This window comes from Ranitomeya variabilis, chromosome 4 (assembly GCF_051348905.1).
Source record: "Ranitomeya variabilis isolate aRanVar5 chromosome 4, aRanVar5.hap1, whole genome shotgun sequence".
Taxonomy (NCBI): Eukaryota; Metazoa; Chordata; class Amphibia; order Anura; family Dendrobatidae; genus Ranitomeya; species Ranitomeya variabilis.
In genome coordinates, this window is record NC_135235.1 from 629,503,093 (window position 1) to 629,518,054 (window position 14,962).

At 45.5% G+C, this 14,962-nt stretch overlaps 1 protein-coding gene across 1 annotated transcript in view; it reads left to right on the plus strand.

Annotated features, from left to right (window-relative positions):
- LOC143767254 (uncharacterized) overlaps nucleotides 1–14,962 on the plus strand; it is a 40,673-nt gene that overhangs the window by 3,440 nt on the left and 22,271 nt on the right. The gene's annotated exons all lie outside the window — the stretch shown is intronic.

Sequence of the window (14,962 nt, forward strand, 5' to 3'; positions counted from 1 at the left end):
CTGGGAACTTCTGTTATAAAATCCATAGTGATATGGTTCCTTGAGAAATCGCAAACAGAAAACGGTAGTAGCAAGGCAGCATGACACCACAAAGTCCCTGCCATAGAGGTACTGTTCATGGTCACTTCATAGAACTTAACTAGCTACAACCCTGTTCAAAGTAGCTCTTAACTGCTGTACAGGGTTCAGGTCTTACACATGTCCCCCTAGACTGGGCCCATGGAGCCAGTTGCTGTTAGTGCAAGTTGGCGGAAGAATTGTCATGTAGCCAGCTCAGAACCATGAGATACGTGTTGATATAAAATCTTCAGGAAGGAGAAACGTCAGTAAAAAAGCTGAACTCAAAAACGGGAATATCCAATAAGTCAAGATCTGTGATACACTACCAGAGCCATCTAGGTTATAATTAGTGATGACCAAGCACTAAAATGCTTAGGTGCTTGACTCGAGAAACAAGTATACTGGAAGTCGATGGGAAACTCGAACATTTTTCCGGTAGACCCCACTAAGGGATCTGGGGGCAGTAAAATCACTGAAAGGAATTTAAAAACTGCTCAAATGGAATGGGAACAGCAAAAGAAAGACGGCTGGACACATTTCTGACTCCCAGGTCGCTGCTGGGAACAATATTGTTAGAGTATTACTCCACTTTTATGGACTGACAATAAAACATATCAAACTGAAGATAAAATGGATTTTTAAGGAAAAAAATTAAGAAAGCATTGTTTCCTGCGTGTGACTTGTATATACAGCAAAATTAAAAAGAGAGAAAAAACGCATCCGCCACCCCTTAGGTTATGTTCACACATAGCATTTTTTGCTGAGTTTTTGCACTTTCTCATTGCTTTCATTGGTGAAAACAAGGCAGCAAAAATGCTGAAAGAATTGACATGCTCCTTCCTTAAAAAAATGCAACAGTTTTCCATTTCACTCATGAAAAATAAGGAATCGTGTGCAAGAGATTTCTGACTCTTGCACGGGTGAAGCCCATGCATGAAGTGTAAGGCCTATCAAAAGGAAGAATTGCAATACACCCTGGAATACACATAGAGGATGGCCTCAGAAAATATTGTTTCTCCATTTGGAAGCTAATAGCTTCCTAGACTGGTAAAGTGTATGCACTATGTGATAGGGCTTCCAAAAATTAGAAGGAGGCACTGCAAGACGCCCTAAAACTCATGTAGAGTTGGGCCTCAGAAAACATTTACATTTAGAAGAAGTAGGACTTCTGTGGCTTACAACAAGGAGTTCCAGATTCGCTACTTATGGTGCTATTGGTACAAAAAGGACCTTAACCCCTTCCCGACCTTTGACGCATACGCTGCGTCATGAAAGTCGGTGCCAATCCGACCTGTGACGCAGCGTATGCGTCATGGAGGGATCGCGCTCCTGCAGATCGGGTGAAAGGGTTAACTCCAATTTCACCCGATCTGCAGGAACAGGGGGAGTGGTGCTTCAGCCCAGGGGGGTTGGCTTCACCCCCTCGTGGCTACGATCGCTCTGATTGGCTGTTGAAAGTGAAACTGCCAATCAGAGCGATTTGTAATATTTCACCCAAAAAAACAGTGAAATATTACAATCCAGCCATGGCCGATGCTGCAATATCATCGGCCATGGCTGGAAAACCTAATCTGCCCCCACCCCACCGATCGCCCCCCCAGTGCTCCGTTAGTGGTCCGCCCCCCTAAGTCGTCCTGTCCGCTCCTCCGTCCTCCTGTCCGCTCCCCCCGTGCTCCGGTGCCCCCTCCCTGTGCTCCGGTCCCCCCCCCCCCCATGATCCGATCACCCCCCTACATACTTACCGGGCCTCCCGGTGTCCGTCCGGCTTCTCCGTGGGCGCCGCCATCTTCCAATATGGCGGGCGCATGCGCACTGCGCCCGCCGAATCTGCCAGCTGGCAGATTCGTTTCAGATGTATTTTGATCACTGCGATATAGCCTATCACAGTGATCAAAATAAAAAAAATAGTAAATGACCCCCCTTTATCACCCCCATAGGGACAATAATAAAAATAAATAAAATATATATATTTTTTTTTCTGCTAGGGTTAGGGTTAGAACTAGGGTTAGAATTAGGGTTAGAATTAGGGGTAGGGTTAGGGGTAGGGTTAGGGCATGTGCACACAGTGCGGATTTGGCTGCGAATCCGCAGCGGATTGCCGCGGATCCGCAGCGGATCGGTCGCGGATCCGCAGCGGATCGGCCGCGGATCCGCAGCGGATTGGCCGCTGCGAATTCGTAGCAGTTTTCCATCAGGTTTACAGTACCATGTACACCTATGGAAAACCAAATCCGCTGTGCCCATGGTGCGGAAAATACCGTGCGGAAACGCTGTGTATTTTCCGCAGCATGTCATTTTTGTGCGGATTCCGCAGCGTTTTACACCTGTTCCTCAATAGGAATCCGCAGGTGAAATCCGCACAAAAAACACTGGAAATCCGCTGTAAATCCGTAGGTAAAACGCAGTGCCTTTTACCTGCGGATTTTTCAAAAATGGTGCGGAAAAATCTCACACGAATCCGCAAAGTGGGCACATAGCCTTAGGGTTAGGGTTGGAATTAGAGTTAGGGTACCGTCTCACAGTGGCACTTTGATCGCTACGACGGTACGATCCGTGACGTTCCAGCGATATCCATACGATATCGCTGTGTCTGACACGCAGCAGCGATCAGGGACCCTGCTGAGAATCGTACGTCGTAGCAGATCGTTTGGAACTTGCTTTCGTTGCTGGATCTCCCGCTGTCATCGCTGGATCGTTGTGACAGCGATCCAGCGATGCGTTCACTTGTAACCAGGGTAAACATCGGGTTACTAAGCGCAGGGCCGCGCTTAGTAACCCGATGTTTACCGTGGTTACCAGCGTAAAAGTAAAAAAAAAAAAAAAAAAACGTGCATACTCACATTTCGGTGTCCTTCAGGTCCCTTGCCGTCTGCTTCCCGCTCTGACTGTCTGCCGGCCGGAAAGTGAGAGCACAGCAGTGACGTCACCGCTGCGCTCTGCTCTCACTGTACGGCGGCACTCAGTCAGAGCGGGAAGCAGACGGCAAGGGACCTGAAGGACACCGAAATGTGAGTATGTACGTTTTTGTTTTTTTTTACTTTTACGCTGGTAACCACGGTAAACATCGAATTACTAAGCGCGGCCCTGCGCTTAGTAACCCGATGTTTACCCTGGTTACCCGGGATCTTGGCATCGTTGGTCGCTGGAGAGCGGTCTGTGTGACAGCTCCCCAGCGACCACACAATGACTTTCCAACGATCACGGCCAGGTCGTATCGCTGGTCGTGATCGTTGGTAAATCGTTATGTGAGACGGTACCCTTAGGGTTGGAATTAGGGCTAGGGTTGGAAATAGGGTTAAGATTAGGCTTGTGGTTAGGGTTAAGGATAGGGTTAGGGTTGTGTTGGGGTTACAGTTGTGGGTAGGGTTGGGATTAGGGTTAGGATTAGGGTTGGATTTAGGGTTACGGGTGTGTTGGGGTTAGGGTTGCGGTTAGGGGTGTGTTGGGGTTAGGGTTGTGATTAGGGTTATGGCTACAGTTGGGATTAGGGTTAGGGGTGTGTTGGGGTTAGTGTTGAAGTTAGAATTGAGGGGTTTCCACTGTTTAGGCACATCAGGGGTCTCCAAACGCAACATGGCGCCACCATTGATTCCAGCCAATCTTGCGTTCAAAAAGTCAAATGGTGCGCCCTCCCTTCCAAGCCCCGACGTGCGCCCAAACAGTGGTTTACCCCCACATATGGGATACCAGCGTACTCAGGACAAACTGGGCAACAACTATTGGGGTCCAATTTCTCCTGTTACCCTTGCAAAAATAAAAAATTACTTGCTAAAACATAATTTTGAGGAAAGAACAATTATTTTTTATTTTCACGGCTCTACGTTATAAACTTATGTGAAACACTTGGGGGTTGAAAGTGCTCACCACACATCTAGATAAGGTCCTTTTGGGGTCTAGTTTCCAAAATGGGGTCACTTGTGGGGTGTTTCTACTGTTTAGGCACATCAGGGGCTCTGCAAATGCAACGTGACGCCCGCAGACCATTCCATCAAAATCTGCATTTCAAATGTCACTACTTCCCTTCCGAGCCCTGACGTGCGCCCAAACAGTGGTTTACCCCCACATATGAGGTATCAGCGTACTCACAACAAACTGGGCAACAAATATTGGGGTCCAATTTCTCCTGTTACCCTTGTGAAAATAAACAATTGCTTGCTAAAACATCTTTTTTGAGGAAAGAAAAATTATTTTTTATTTTCACGGCTCTGCGTTGTAAACTTCTGTGAAGCACTTGGGGGTTGAACGTGCTCACCACACATCTAGATAAGTTCCTTGGGGGGTCTAGTTTCCAAAATGGGGTCACTTGTGGGGGGTTTCTACTGTTTAGGCACATCAGGGGCTCTGCAAACGTAACATGATTCCCGCAGACCATTCCATCAAAGTCTGCATTCCAAATCGTCACTACTTCCCTTCCGAGCCCCGCCATGTGCCCAACCAGTGGTTTACCCCCACATATGGGGTATCAGCGTACTCAGGAGAAACTGGACAACAACTTTTGGGGTCAAATTTTTCCTGTTACCCTTGGGAAAATTAAAAAATTCTGGGCTAAAAAAATATTTTTGAGGAAAGAAAACACATTTTTTATTTTCACGGCTCTGCGTTATAAACTTCTGTGAAGCACTTGGGGGTTCAAAGTGCTCACCACACATCTAGATAAGTTCCCTTGGGGGTCTAGTTTCCAAAGTGGGGTCAATTGTGGGGAGTTCCTGCTGTTTAGGCACATCAGGGGCTCTGCAAACGCAACGTGACGCCCGCAGAGCATTCCATTAAAGTCTGCATTTCAAAACGTCACTACTTCCCTTCCGCTCCCCGACGTGTGCCAAAACAGTGGTTTACCCCCACATATGGTGTATCAGCGTACTCAGGAGAAACTGCACAACAACTTTTGGGGTCCAATTTCTCCTGTTACCCTTGGGAAAATAAAAAATTGTGGGTTAAAAAATCATTTTTGAGGAAAGAAAAATAATTTTTTATTTTCATGGCTCTGCGTTATAAACTTCTGTGAAGCACTTGAGGGTTCAAAGTGCTCACCACACATCTAGATTAGTTCCTTGGGAGGTCTAGTTTCCGAAATGGGGTCACTTGTGCGGGAGCTCCAATGTTTAGGCACACAGGGGCTCTCCAAACGCGACATGGTGTCCGCTAATGATTGAAGCTAATTTTCCATTCAAAAAGCCAAATGGCGTGCCTTCCCTTCCGAGCCCTGCCGTGCGCCCAAACAGTGGTTTACCCCCACATATGGGGTATCATCGTATTCAGGACAAACTGGACAACAACATTTGGGGTCCAATTTCTCCTATTATCCTTGGGAAAATAAAAAACTCCGGGCTAAAAATCATTTTTGAGGAAAGAAAAATAATTTTTTATTTTCATGGCTCTGCGTTATAAACTTCTGTGAAGCACCTGGGGGTTTTAAGTGCTCACTATACATCTAGATTAGTTCCTTGGGGGGTCTAGTTTCCAAAATGGGGTCACTTGTAGGGGAGCTCCAATGTTTAGGCACACAGGGGCTCTCCGAACGCAACATGGTGTCCACTAACGATTGGAGCTAATTTTCCATTCAAAAAGTCAAATGGCGTGCCTTCCCTTCCAAGCCTTGCCGTGCACCCAAACAGTGGTTTACCCCCACATATGAGGTATCGGCGTACTCAGGAGAAATTGCCCAACAAATTTTAGGATCCATTTTATCCTGTTGCCCATGTGAAAATGAAAAAATTGAGGCTAAAAGAAATTTTGTGTGAAAAAAAAGTACTTTTTCATTTTTACGGATCAATTTGTGAAGCACCTGAGGGTTTAAAGTGCTCACTATGCATCTAGATAAGTTCCTTGGGGGGTCTAGTTTCCAAAATGGGGTCACTTGTGGGGGAGCTCCAATGTTTAGGCACACAGGGGCTCTCCAAACCTGACATGGTGTCCGCTAACGATGGAGATAATTTTTCATTCAAAAAGTCAAATGGCGCTCCTTCCCTTCCGAGCCTTACCATGTGCCCAAACAGTAGTTTACCCCCACATATGAGGTATTGGCATACTCAGGAGAAATTGCCCAACAAATTTTAGGATCCATTTTATTCTGTTGCCCATGTGAAAATGAAAAAATTGAGGCTAAAAGAAAATTTGTGTGAAAAAAAATTACTTTTTCATTTTTACGGATTAATTTGTAAAGCACCTGGGGGTTTAAAGTGCTCACTATGCTTCTAGATAAGTTCCTTGGGGGGTCTAGTTTCCAAAATGGGGTCACTTGTGGGGGAGCTCCAATGTTTAGGCACACGGGGGCTCTCCAAACGCGACATGGTGTCCGCTAAAGATTGGAGCCAATTTTTCATTCAAAAAGTCAAATGGCGCTCCTTCCCTTCCGAGCCCTGCCGTGCGCCCAAACAGTGGTTTACCCCCACATATGAGGTATCAGCGTACTCAGGACAAATTGGACAACAACATTCGTGGTCCAGTTTCTCCTTTTACCCTTGGGAAAATAAAAAAATTGTTGCGAAAAGATCATTTTTGTGACTAAAAAGTTAAATGTTAATTTTTCCCCTCCTTGTTGCTTCTGCTGCTGTGAAACACCTGAAGGGTTAATAAACTTCTTGAATGTGGTTTTGAGCACCTTGAGGGGTGCAGTTTTTAGAATGGTGTCACTTTGGGGTATTTTCAGCCATATAGAACCCTCAAACTGACTTCAAATGTGAGGTGGTCCCTAAAAAAAATGGTTTTGTAAATTTTGTTGTAAAAATGAGAAATCACTGGTCAAATTTTAACCCTTATAACTTCCTAGCAAAAAAAAAAATTCTTTCCAAAATTGTGCTGATGTAAAGTAGACATGTGGGAAATGTTATTTATTAACTATTTTGTGTCACATAACTCTCTGGTTTAACAGAATAAAAATTCAAAATGTGAAAATTGCAAAATTTTCAAAATTTTCGCCAAATTTCCGTTTTTTTCACAAATAAACTCAGAAATTATCGACCTAAATTTACCACTAACATGAAGCCCAATATGTCACGAAAAAACAGTCTCAGAACCGCAAGGATCCGTTGAAGCATTCCTGAGTTATTACCTCATAAAGGGACACTGGTCAGAATTGCAAAAAATGGCAAGGTCATTAAGGCCAAAATAGGCTGGGTCATGAAGGGGTTAAGGTCTCCGACTCCAATTTTGCTCCAGCTAAGTTGGGTGGCAGTTCCTCCTGTGCCTGCACAGGGCATCAAACAGACCCAAGTGTTGTGAATTAGACTTTTTTGGCTCCCTCTAGTGGTTACTAGTGATATGACTCTGGGATTTCCTTCCCTCTGTTTGCACCCAGCTGGGTCGTTACTTCAGGGGTGTTGCTATATAAACCTCCTGGAACCTTAGTCCAGTGCCTGGCATCGGTGTTATCAGACACATTCTGTTTGCTCCTGTTTGCTGGTCCTGGTTCGTGCTAAATTAAGCTGTCTTGCTTCTTTGTTTTTTGGGTTATTTGTTTGCTATCATTTTTGTCCAGCTTGTACTAAATGTGATTCCTGACCTTGCTGGAAGCTCTAGGGGGCTGGTGTTCTCCCCCCGGGCCGTTAGACGGTTCGGGGGTTCTTGAATTTCCAGTGTGGATATTTTTGATAGGATTTTTTGCTGACCATATAAGTTATCTTTCTATATTCTGCTATTAGCTAGTGGGCCTCTCTTTGCTAAATTCCTAGCTCATTCTTATGTTTGTCTTTTCCTCTTACCTCACCGTTATTATTTGTGGGGGGCTTCTATCCAACTTTTTGGGGTATTTCCTCTGGAGGCAAGAAAGGTCTTTCTTTTCCCTTCTAGGGGTAGTTAGCTCTCCGGCTGGCGCGAGACTTCTAGGATCAACGTAGGAACGTTCCCCGGCTGCTGGTATTTGTGGTGCTAGGATTAGTTATATGGTCAGCCCAGTTACCACTGCCCTATGAGCTGGTTTTCTGTATTTACTGACTTAGCATTATTCCTGAGACCCTCTGCCATTGGGGTCATAACACACAAGGCTTCAAATAGATTGATGCAGGGGTTTAAAAACATTTTTTCTTTGGATCCCTTATGCCAAATTCATTTTTAGGACCACATATTTAATTAAAAAAAATACCATACAGTTTGCAGGTGGGATCACAGCAAACCTGGTCATCCACTAGACCTAGCTTCCTGTTCCACTTTGCAGGGGGCCCAGGACAACACTCTTGAAACCAGAACAGTGTGAAAAGGTGGTCGATTAGATGGCAGATAATGCTTCCAGTATGTTTCCAAGCACCACCTGTGTTCCACACGGTCCAGCCTCACTAGCCAAGAGTCTGGACCACATAATCCTCAACCTGATCCTCCTTCTTCCCACCATGGCAAGTCCCAGGAGACAAGTGAAATCACACTCGGACACTCTGGGAAGCGAATCTTTAGGCTATGTGCACACGTTGCGGATTTACCTGGGGAGATTTCTGCACAGATTCTGTATCTCTTGGCAGAAAATGCAGTGGAAATTCCGCGCTTTTTTTTTTTGTGTGCGGATTTCATGCTGCTTTGATGCGGATTTAGATGTGGCTTTGTCTGCGGATTCGTTAGCTCATTAAAGATGTACTACTGTAAAAAAAAATCCTTTTTCAAGTCCTATCTCCATTGTTGACATGTTTCAATCAAGATTGGCTCTATTTTTGATTCTCCGCCCACACACTCTTCCTTCTTCTGATTTATTTGCATTTTAAAAATCTGCTGGGTTTTTTTTTCAGCCAAATCTGCAAACCTTTTTACACATGCAGACTTGTTGTGGATTTGAGTCTCTCAATGGAAGTCAATGGGGGAAAAAGGCTGCAGATCTGCAAAAATAATTGACATGCTGCGGAAAATAAAACGCTGCAAATCAGGACGGAATTTTCCACAGCATGTACACACCAATTCTGGATTCCTATTGATTAACCTTGCTTGAGCAATCATTTCCCTAGTGTGGTGCTTTAAAAAAAAAAAAAATTGTGGATAATAAAAGAACAGTCAATTTGCAACCTGTGCCGTACCAAGATGAGCGGGGGCCACACTAATACCATTCTGACCACCACCAGCATGCTCAGCTCACATGTCATCAAAGCACCCAACTTTGTGGACCGACCACCTGGGTCCACAATCAGTGTCTGCTGGTGACACCACTGCCTCTTCCCCTGTGCTACGTGCTTGCCAATCCCCTGTCCAGAACCTGTTGTTGCACCATGAGCAATTTCTTATCCCACCACAGCGTTCAGCTGTCCCTACCCCAGGCCTTCGAAAGCAAAAGAAAATACCCACCCACAGGCCAAAGCACTAAACTGGACATTGCCAGACTGCTTGCACTGGGAATGTTGCCGCTTTGACACTGAAGCTTTCCGTGACCTCAAATCAGTTTCCTCTACCTCCTACACCAGTTTCTGCACCCCCTCCTCTTCCTCATCCTCCATCTCTGAATTGTCATCTTTGAGCACGTATTCCATATCAGTTGCAAGCTGGAAGCACTGCCTCTTTGAAGCGACAACATGCTCTGCAGAAACTAATTTGTTTAGGTGACTAATCAACACACTGATGCACAGTTATGGAAAGATATAATAGACCTGACAGATCTCGCCTACAACTAGGCATGGTCTTGTGTGACAATAGCCATAACCTGGTGGTGGCTCTGAAACTTGGCAACCTTGCACACGTAAAATGCCTTGCCCATGCGCTCTAGTGGTTCAGTGAATTAGGAAAACCTATCAATATTTGCCTGAGCTACTTGTGAAGCTACGCCATGTGTTTGCCCATTTCTGCAAATCAGCTACAGCTGTCGCCGGTCTGGCATTGCTTCAGCACCACTTTCAAGTGCCAGCTGTTATGACCTGGTGGTTAAGAGGCCACACTGATATGACCTGTGTTATGACCTGGTGGGAACGGAGCAGCACTGATATGCCCTGGTGGGAACGGAGCAGCACTGATATGACCTGGTGGGTACGGAGCAGCACTGATATGACCTGGTGGGTAAAATAGATCATGGACAAGCTCTGAGGAGGTGGTAGCTTTACTGACCGTAATCCCTAATCCTAACACAAACACTAGAAATAGCCGTGGGACGTTCCTGTCACGCCCTAGACGCCTCTTCACAGCCTAAGAACTAACTACCCCTAAGATGGAAATAGAAAACTATCTCGCCTCAGAGAAATTCCCAATAGGAAAGATAGCCCACCACATATATTGACTGTGAGTGGAGAGGGAAATGACAAACGCAGGGATGAAAACAGATTTTAGCAAAGGAGGCCAACACTGACTAGATAGGCAGAAATAGGAAAGGGCACTGTGCGGTCAGTATACAAAACCCTAAAATCCACGCAGAGATTACAAAAATAACCTCCACACCGACTCACGGTGTGGAGGGGCAACTCTGCTTCCCCAGAGCTTCCAGCTAGCCTGAATATTTCATAATGACAAGCTGGACAAAAAGAGACATAACTTTAAACTGAACAGTAAGTACAAGAACTAGCAAGAACTTATCTTATGCTGACATGGGCAGGCCATCAGGGAAATCCAAGGAGAGGACTGAGTCTAAGCTAGAAAAACATTGACAGCTGGCATGAATTACAGACCATAGCCCTGTTAAATAGCAAGGCCAAAGGAGCCGATTAGTGAAGTCAGCTGCCAGGCCAAACTCCAGGAACAACAGTTCCACTCGAAACCACCAGAGGGAGCCCAAGGGCAGAACTCCCAAAAGTACCATTCATAACCACAGGAGGGAGCCCAAGAACAGAATTCACAACAGACCTGGTGGCTAAAACGCAACATGGAACGAGCTCTGAGGAGGTGGTAACTCTACTGACCGCAGTCCCTAATCCTAACAACAACACTAGTAATAGCCGTGGGATGTTCCTGACTCTCCCTAGACACCTCTTCACAGCCTAAGAACTAACTACCCCTAAAGAAGGAAATTGAAAGCTATCTTGCCTCAGAGAAAACCCCAAAAGGAAAGATAGCCCCCCACAAATATTGACTGTGAGTGGAGAGGGAAATGACATACACAGAAATGAAATCAGATTTCAGCAAAGGAGGCCAATACTAAACTTGATAGACAGAGAGAAAAGGATACTGTGCGGTCAGTATTAAAAAACTACAAAATCCACGCAGAGTTTACAAAAATGAACTCCACACCGACTCACGGTGTGGAGGGGCAAATCTGCTTCCCCAGAGCTTCCAGCTAGCCTGAATATGACAGTGACAAGCTGGACAAAAGGAGACATATTTGCAAAGCAATAGAGTCCAAAGCAAATGGACAAACAAGAACTAGCAAAAACTTATCTTTTGCTGACAAGGACAGGCCATATGAGAAATCCAAGGAGAGAACCAAATCCAACCTAAGACATTGACAGCTGGCATGAACTAAAGCCCAGAGCAGGTTTAAATAACAAACCCAGGCAAGGCGATCAGTGAAGGCAGCTGCTACAGCTACCTAAAGGAGCAGCAGTTCCACTCGAAACCACCAGAGGGAGCCCAAGGGCAGAACCCACAAAAATACCATTAGCAACCACAGGAGGGAGCTCCAAAATGGAATTCACAACAGTACCCCCCCTTGAGGAGGGGTCACCGAACCCTCACCAGAGCTCCCAGGCCGATCAGGACGAGCCAAATGGAAAGCACGAACCAAATCGGCAGCATGAACATCGGAGGCAACAACCCAAGAATTATCCTCCTGGCCATAACCCTTCCACTTGACCAGATACTGAAGCTTCCGCCTCGAAAAACGAGAATCCAAAATCTTCTCCACCACATATTCCAATTCCCCCTCAACCAACACCGGAGCAGGAGGATCAACGGAGGGAACCATAAGTACCACATATCTCCGCAACAAGGATCTATGGAACACATTATGAATGGAAAAAGAAGCTGGAAGGGCCAAACGAAAAGACACCGGATTGATAATTTCAGAAATCTTATAAGGCCCAATAAAGCGAGGCTTGAACTTAGGGGAAGAAGCCTTCATAGGAACATGACGAGAAGACAACCAGACCAGATCCCCAACACGAAGCCGGGGACCAACACACCGACGACGGTTAGCAAAACGCTGAGCCTTTTCCTGAGACAACGTCAAATTGTCCACCACATGAGTCCAAATTTGCTGCCCTGTCCACCACAGAATCCACACCAGGACAGTCAGAAGGCTCAAGCTGTCCTGAAGAAAAACGAGGATGAAAACCAAAGTTACAAAAGAAAGGCGAATCCAAGGTAGCCGAACTAGCCCGATTATTAAGGGCAAACTCGGCCAACGGCAAAAAGGTCACCCAATCATCCTGATCAGCAGACACGAAGCTCCGTTTGGCCATTTGTCTGAGGATGGAATGCTGAAGAAAAAGACAAATCAATGCCCATTCTAGCACAAAAGGACCGCCAAAACCTAGAAACGAACTGAGAACCTCTATCAGACACAATATTCTCCGGAATACCATGCAAACGAACCACATGCTGAAAAAATAATGGAACCAAATCAAAGGAGGAAGGCAACTTAGGCAAAGGTACCAAATGGACCATCTTAGAAAACCGGTCACAAACCACCCAGATGACAGACATCTTCTGAGAAACAGGAAGATCAGAAATAAAATCCATGGAAATATGCGTCCAGGGCCACTCAGGAATAGGCAAAAGCAACCCACTGGCACGGGAACAGCAAGGCTTAGCCTGAGCACAGGTCCCACAGGACTGCACAAACGAACGCACATCCCGTGACAAGGAAGGCCACCAAAAGGACCTAGCCACCAAATCTCTGGTACCGAAAATCCCAGGGTGACCAGCCAACACCGAACAATGAACCTCAGAAATTACCCTGCTAGTCCATCTATCAGGAACAAACAGTTTCCCCACTGGACAGCGGTCAGGTTTATCAGCCTGAAACTCCTGAAGTACCCGCCGCAAATCAGGGGAGATGGCAGAAAGAATCACCCCCTCCTTGAGGATCCCAGCCGGCTCAAGAACCCTCGGAGAATCAGGCAAAAAACTCCTAGAAAGGGCATAAGCCTTCACATTCTTAGATCCCGGAATATACGAGACCACAAAATCAAAAAGGGAAAAAAACAGACCACCGAGCTTGTCTAGGATTCAACCGCTTAGGAGACTCGAGGTAAATCAGATTTTTATGATCAGTCAAGACCACCATGCGATGCTTGGCTCCCTCAAGCCAATGTCGCCACTCCTCAAATGCCCACTTCATAGCCAACAACTCCCGATTGCCGACATCATAATTACGCTCAGCAGGCGAAAACTTTCTGGAGAAAAAAGCACATGGTTTCATCAAAGAGCCATCAGAATTTCTCTGAGACAAAACGGCCCCTGCCCCAATCTCAGAAGCATCAACCTCAACTTGAAAAGGGAGAAAAACATCTGGCTGACGCAACACAGGGGCAGAAGTAAAACTACATTTAAGCTCCTGAAAGGCCTCAACAGCCGCAGAGGACCAATTCACCACATCAGCGCCTTTCTTCGTCAAATCGGTCAGAGGCTTCACCACACTAGAAAAATTAGCAATAAAGCAACGATAAAAATTAGCAAAGCCCAAAAATTTTTCAAGGCTCTTTACAGATGTGGGTTGAGTCCAATCATGAATGGCCTGGACTTTACAGGGTCCATTTCAATAGCCGAGGGAGAAAAAAATGAAACCCAAAAACGAAACCTTCTGAACTCCAAAGAGGCACTTAGACTCCTTCACAAACAACGCATTAGCACGAAGGACCTGAAACACCATCCTAACCTGCTTCACATGAGACTCCCAATCATCGGAAAAAAACAAAATATCATCCAAATACACAATCATGAATTTATCCAGATAATTCCGGAAGATATCATGCATAAAGGACTGAAATACAGATGGAGCTTTAGAGAGCCCGAATGGCATCACAAGATATTCAAAATGGCCTTCGGGCATATTAAATGCTGTTTTCCATTCATCACCTTGTTTAATACGCACGAGATTATACGCCCCTCGAAGGTCGATTTTAGTAAACCAACTGGCACCCTTAATCCGAGCAAACAAATCAGAAAGTAAAGGTAAAGGGTACTGGAATTTGACCGTGATCTTATTGAGAAGGCGATAATCTATACAGGGTCTCAAGGAGCCATCCTTCTTGGCAACAAAAAAAAATCCCGCTCCCAACGGTGACGAAGACGGGCGAATATGCCCCTTTTCCAAGGACTCCTTTATATAACTCTGCATAGCGGCATGCTCTGGCACAGACAGATTGAAAAGTCGGCCCTTAGGGAACTTACAGCCAGGAATCAAATTAATGGCATAATCGCAGTCCCTATGAGGAGGCAGGGAACTGGACTTGGGCTCATCAAATATATCCTGGAAATCCGACAAAAACTCAGGAACTTCAGAAGAAGGGGACGAGGAAATGGACATCAAAGGAATATCACTATGTATTCCCTGACAACCCCAACCAGTTACAGATATAGATCTCCAATCCAGCACTGGATTATGTACCTGTAACCATGGAAAACCCAGCACAACAACATCATGCAAATTATGCAACACCAAAAAGCGAATATTTTCTTGATGTGCTGGAGCCATGTACATGGTTAACTGTGTCCAGTACTGAGGTTTATTCTTGGCCAATGGCGTAGCATCAATCCCCCTTAAGGGAATAGGGCTCTGCAAAGGCTCCAAGGAAAAACCACAGCGCTTGGCAAATTCTAAGTCCATTAAGTTCAGGGCAGCGCCAGAATCCACAAATGCCATAACAGAAAAGGACGACAATGAGCAAATCAGGGTAACAGACAAAAGAAATTTAGGCTGTACAGTACTAATGGTAACAGACCCAGGGACCCTCTTAGTACGCTTAGGGCAATCAGAAATAGCATGAGCAGAATCACCACAGTAAAAACACAGGCCATTCTGACGTCTGAATTTCTGCCTTTCTGCTCTAGTCAAAATCCTATCACATTT